The following is a 6,215-nucleotide window of genomic DNA, read 5'->3' as shown; positions in this document are numbered from 1 at the left end:
AATTTCTACGACCCGGCCAACAGCCCACTGGAGCAGTGGAAGGTTGTCCTCATTGAGAATAATAAGAATAATTCCTACGGGAATATTGGTTTTGATTGGTTTCCATTTTGGCCTTGATTGTAGCGAAGTCAAGTATTTACTTTTCCAGCGTTTCCAGAAATGTTGGCTGGGTTGTTGGATGTGTTGCCGTCGGAATAGTCGATTTGGATTTAACTCGGTTAGATCCGGTTCCGGGATCGTAGTAAGTGGCATGCCGATTAGGAAGTGCCCGGGTGTGTGGGCTTCTTGGTCATTTGGTGCATCGGGAATAGGTGGGAGAGGACGGGAATTTAGGATTGCTTCAATCTGAGTTTGAATGGTGTACAATCCTTCGAATGTCATTGTCATGTTTCCAACAATGCGTTTGAAATAATTTTGGATAGACATTATTGCAGCCTTCCAAATTCCTCCAAAATGCGAGGATTTTGGTGGTATAAAGTGCCACGTTATTAATTTGTAAGAGAGAGCATCGCATAAATGATTTTTAAATTTATTATGATGATATAATTGTTTAAGCTTTCGATTAACATAAACAAAATTGGTGCCGTTGTTGTAATAAATATTTGTGATCCTACCCTATCTAGTAATAAATCTTTTAAGTGCTGCTGAAAATGCCTCTGAGGTCAGGTCCGTAATCAATTCGATATGTACTACCTTTGTTGATGAGCAAATAAAAAGTCTTATATACACCTTAATGAATCTTTTGCCACGTCTGCAACCTTCCTTCATTAAGATATGACTGGCATAATCAACACTGGTATTAACAAAAAGTTTGAATTGTTGAAGTCTAATTGCAGGCAAATCAGTCATAAGCTGATGTACTGCATTCGGTTTTGCCTGCATTTGAAAATATTTGTTGTGATATTGGGATATTGTTAGCTTGGTAATATAATGTTTAGGCACGATATAAGAGTGTTTTTGATCATATGCCACATTTGCGTTACCCAATCTACCACCTACTCGTAAAATTCCGTGTAAGTCAAAAAAGGGATTGAGTAATAGTGTTGGACTTGACTTATGTAACGACTGAATTGAATTTAACTGCCTGAATTTTGGATAAAAAACTTCTCCTTGCACGGTTTTAACTGTTATATTATTTGCTTCTGCTATCGTTAAACTTGATATTTGTTTATTGTTTGAATTTCTACAATTATTAAGAAATCGACGAATGAGTGCCGTTACCCTTAATAATTTGGTATAGGACGAATATTTTAACAACAAAGTTGACCATGGTGTTGGTTTGAAGGTAACTACATTGCAAACTCGTATTTCGGGCTTTAGGGGAAGGCGTACTACAAAACGTCCTGTTTCGTTTCTTTGGTAATTAATTTTAAAATGTGTTTCGCAAGCATTCTCCTCGTTGGTACAGTTATTACTTGTTTGATCAGTTATGTTTTCGATTTCCCAAAATCTTGATAATTGATTTTCCAGATGAACAAAATTGCACTGTCTATTTTGAATTTGATTATTAACTATTGAACCTCCTATGATCCATCCAAAATTGAGTTGGGACCCTGCGTCCAATAATGCCCTACATAATTGAAGTTGACCTTTACGGTCATATACTAAAAGTTGTACTGTTGATAGTAATACTTGTCTATTAGGAACAGAACTAGAAAACGAATGACCTACGACAGCAGAAGTTGAAGGAGTAGAGTTTTCTAACGCTTCAGTTGGTTCTAAAGCTGTATCGGTTTTTTCAATATGTAACATGGTATTATGTACCTTATTGCATTTACGGCAAGAACCAGCATAGCATTCACGTGTTTTGTGGTTGGTTCGGAAGCAATTAGAACATAAATTTGTCTTTTGAATAAATTTAATTCTTTTGTTAACCGGCATTTTGATAAATTTATCGCATTGATTGATATAATGCTTACCTTTACATACAGGACAACTTAGAGAGTTTGGTTTTACATAAGTATTTAATACCCGTTGCCTTGCATTTGGCAACGAATAATTTTTTGCATTTCTCTGAGTTTCTACAGCAATCCTGTCTGAACTAATATTAGAGTTTTTTGTTTGTTCCAATGTTTCCAACAATTGGCAGCGATTAGATAAAAATTTAATTAATTGTTCTAAATTAGGTATTTCGGAATTCATTGATGTCTCCCATTCCTTTTTGCTTACTAAATCTAATTTGGTATTAATTAAATATATTAATAAGATATCCCACTGTTCGGTTGGTAACTCTAAAGTTGTGAGAGACCTAAAGTGAGTGTTAAATGAGTCCAATAATCGTCTTAAAGAACTGGAAGAGTCCTTTTGAACAGTTGGTAAATTGAATAACGCATTAACATGCCCCTGAATAATAAGACGTTTGTTTTGAAATCGTTCCCTTAATAATTGCCAAGCATTTGTATAGTTATCGGCTGATGCAGTTAACGAACTGATTACATGAGCAGCCTCAGAGGTAAGACACATTTTCAGGTAATGAAATTTTTCTATCTTGGTTAAATTGCAATTTTCATGAATAACTGAATTGAATAAATCATAGAAAGACAACCATTCTTCGTAATTACCACTAAAACGAGGTAGGTCGATTTTTGGTAGCTGAATATTATTATTAATTGTTTGGGACGGACTTTGGCTATTAGGAATGTTGTTGCTACAGGTGAGATTACTTGGAGATAATGAATTGATTTTAGCATTATAACCAGCAAGTAAATTATAATATTCATTTTCGAATAATCCCCTTTCTTTATTATCGATTTCTGACTTGTCTAATAGTTCGATTTCGAATTGCACGTTTTCGAAATCGTCTAATACTGATTTAAAACCTTCCAATCTACTAATTAATTGATCTTTTGTGTTAATACTCTCATCAAAAGACTCTAAAAAATGTTTAGCCCTAGTTAATTTTGATTTCAAGATAGCTCTCCTTTTAGTGAGGCTCCCTATATACGCCATAATATTGAATTAGTATTAAAATTGACACAAAATTGAAACAATGACAAACGAAGAATTCCTTTACAATAAGGAAAAAAGAAAAATAGAGAATCGGTTGGGAAAAACAATGCCACTTACCTTGTTTCGACTGTGGAATGCTGGTTACGCTTACAATGAAGGATCGACTCGAATGAAGATTCCTGTACAGCTGACTACTGGCAATCGGGGAATCGGAAAATTTGGAAGATCCGGCTCGAAGGACCAATGTTCGGTGGTTGCAGTATTCGCTCACTGCCCCATATATTCTTTCGGATTTTATTGATGAATAAATCACTTTGTTTTGGTTGTTGTTTATTTTGTACAATATAGTACACTATGTACACTTATTAACTATTTGATTGTATTTGAATATTGTTGGTTTATAATTGAATACTTGTTGATTAATTTGAATTGATAGATGAATGCTGAATTTTGAATGTCGATTAGATTGAATGTTGAATGTAGAATGCTGAATATCGAATGTTGAATGCTGAATATCAAATTGATTTGAATGTTAAAGCTTGAATGTTGATTTTCGAATACTACAAATTTGATTTCGCGTTGTTTAAATAACGTTGGCACAAAATAGGCAACACCTATCGTGCACATTACCCCTTCGCCGTCGCTACGTACCCCTAAGGTATTATCTGCACATTCCGAAGTGATGACGTAGCGACGGACTTGGGTTTTCCATTAATGAATGGTTTTGTGAGACCTACCTGGACAGATCTCTTCGTTAAAATTGCTGCATTACCTATTCTAAGAAACTAATATTTATCTATACCTACAGAAATAAATACATTAAAATTGAATACAACTAGAATAAAATACAAAGTGTTGACTATCTAAAAATACGAACAAAATTAAATATTTACAAAAATAACAACCCTAACAAAATTGATTATGTATATATACAATTATTAATTGAAGCCGCAACAGAGATAAAAGACTGACAGTTTGTGTAAAGAGCATCATGCACTTATAGGACTGGCGGAGCAGCAACATAGAGAAATAAATATTAGGAAGGGAGTCAGACTAGGATGCACACTTTCACCGCTTCAATCTATATATCGAAGACGCGATCAACATCATTAAAGACAGCGCAACTGCAGGGATAGATATACAGGGGCAAAAGATTAGTATGCCTAGATTTGCAGATTATATAGCAGTATTAGCATCTAGAAAGGAGGAGTTAGAGATAGCTTTAAATGATAATGGAAGCAGTAAAATAACTTAAGCTGTGGTAAATGTGGGAATGCAAAACAATGTGAAAATGACCACAAGTGGTGCATTAATTGCACAATAATTAATAAAAAATGTAATGTGAATTTAGACACTAACCACATAGTTTATGAAGGAACTTGTATCGTCTATCTAAAGAAAGTAGAGGAATACAAAAAGAGGACTAAGTACATACGGAGACAATTACAACCAAAGACAAACAATGGGAAAATTTATGTACCTACAGAATGCACAAAGTCTGAATGCGAACTTTGATGAAATATCAAATTTGTATGTTACTAAAGAAATTGATGACACAGAAATATCCATCGACAACTATAATATGAAATATTATTCTGAAAATTCATTTCTGAATTTTTTACCCACTACACGCTACCTCAAATTAATGAGGGTTCGGGTTCGATTCCCGGCGGGTGTGTGACAACAGCAACAATTTTTCCCTCATTAATTTGAGGTAGCGTGTAGTGGGTAAAAAAATTCAGAAATAAATTTTCAGAACAATATTTCATATTAAACTAACTCACTTCTAAAAGGTGTCTAAATTGTATGTATGTTTGACAACTATAATGTTTACAGAGTAGATTCTACTAGTCGAGCTACGGGAGGAGTGCTTATTTATACCAGAAAAGACATAAAAAGTAAATTCATTGGACGGTATACGGAGAAAATGAGATTGGATTTTGGTGATTAGTGTAGTAGTTAACAAAAGTGAAATAATTCTGGGTTGTCTATGTAGATCACCTGGTGCATCAAGCGCTACATTTTGTGATTTCTTAAGTGATTGGTTACAAGACTTATTAGCAGGTGTTAAAGGTTCGCTATTTATATTAGGAGACTTTAATATAGATTATGAGGCATTGGGAACCTATACAGAGAAACTAAAAAATATAGTGCTAAATAATGGATGCAAACAATGTGTTACAGGTCGTACACACATATCACCAAGTGGTAGTAGTCTAATCGATTTAGTTATAAATAATGGCAGTACAAATATAGCAGTAAATGTGTTAGATAAACCAAATTTTAATAATCACTTGTTAATTAGTATTACATTAGATACAACCAAAGATCATAAAAGTAAGAAAAAATCTGTTCTTGATAAAATAACTGCCAGTAACTTACTTTTTGATTATAAAATAGGGAGTTTAAATATCAAGACTGAAATGTTCTGTTATGGTTTGTAAGATTATAGATAGGGTAGTGCCAAAAACAACTATAGTAATAAGTGATAGTAAGATACCACGGATGAATGAAGCAGTATTAAAGGCAATTGAGGACAGGGAGGTGCGATTTAAGAAATTGTATTTTACTAGAGAAGAAAAAGACTGGAAGCATATAAAATAATTAGAAATAAGGCATTATTATTATTAGACGAAAAGGTGGTAATGTGGCCCCTGCGATATATTGGCCCGCTTTAATATTTTAATGTTTGAACAACGCCATCTAGTATGTTTTATGCGCTACGGGATGCTCGCGGCATGATACGTATTTAGTACCTTACAAATCCACCAGAGCCTGTCATTCGAACCAGTTGAAAGTCGTTACTGGTAAAACTTTAAAGTACTGTGATTTTAATTCGGTAATTGTTTATAAATAGAGTGTTTTGGCTATTGTGTTCGGACATTGGATACGTTGAACTGTTCTTCTACGGGAATTAAAAGGTAAATACAAAATTAGACTTGTAATAATTATTTTTGGTACGTTTGTTTAAATATTCTCAATAGTTGTAATTTGGCCCCCTCACATTGGTTGTATTATGGTCCCGGGGGCCACATTCAGCAGTGGCTCTAAAAGTGACGAAGACGCAGTGAATACCGATTATGTCGAGTCGTTTACAAACGTGGTTCCTGAAAACGCGAACGTGCCGTGTATGTTCTGCGAAACCATTTATTGCAATGACAGACCTGGAGAGCCATGGGTACAGTGTCAAAGTTGCGATTTATGGGCTCATGTAGCCTGTGGAGGTTCTGAAGGTGACTATTATATTTGTGATTTTTGCCGTTAAT

This window comes from Agrilus planipennis, unplaced genomic scaffold, assembly GCF_000699045.2.
Source record: "Agrilus planipennis isolate EAB-ADULT unplaced genomic scaffold, Apla_2.0 scaffold113, whole genome shotgun sequence".
In the NCBI taxonomy this organism is placed as follows: Eukaryota; Metazoa; Arthropoda; class Insecta; order Coleoptera; family Buprestidae; genus Agrilus; species Agrilus planipennis.
The sequence above is the reverse complement of the archived record's forward strand: the minus strand, read 5'-3'. Positions refer to the sequence as shown.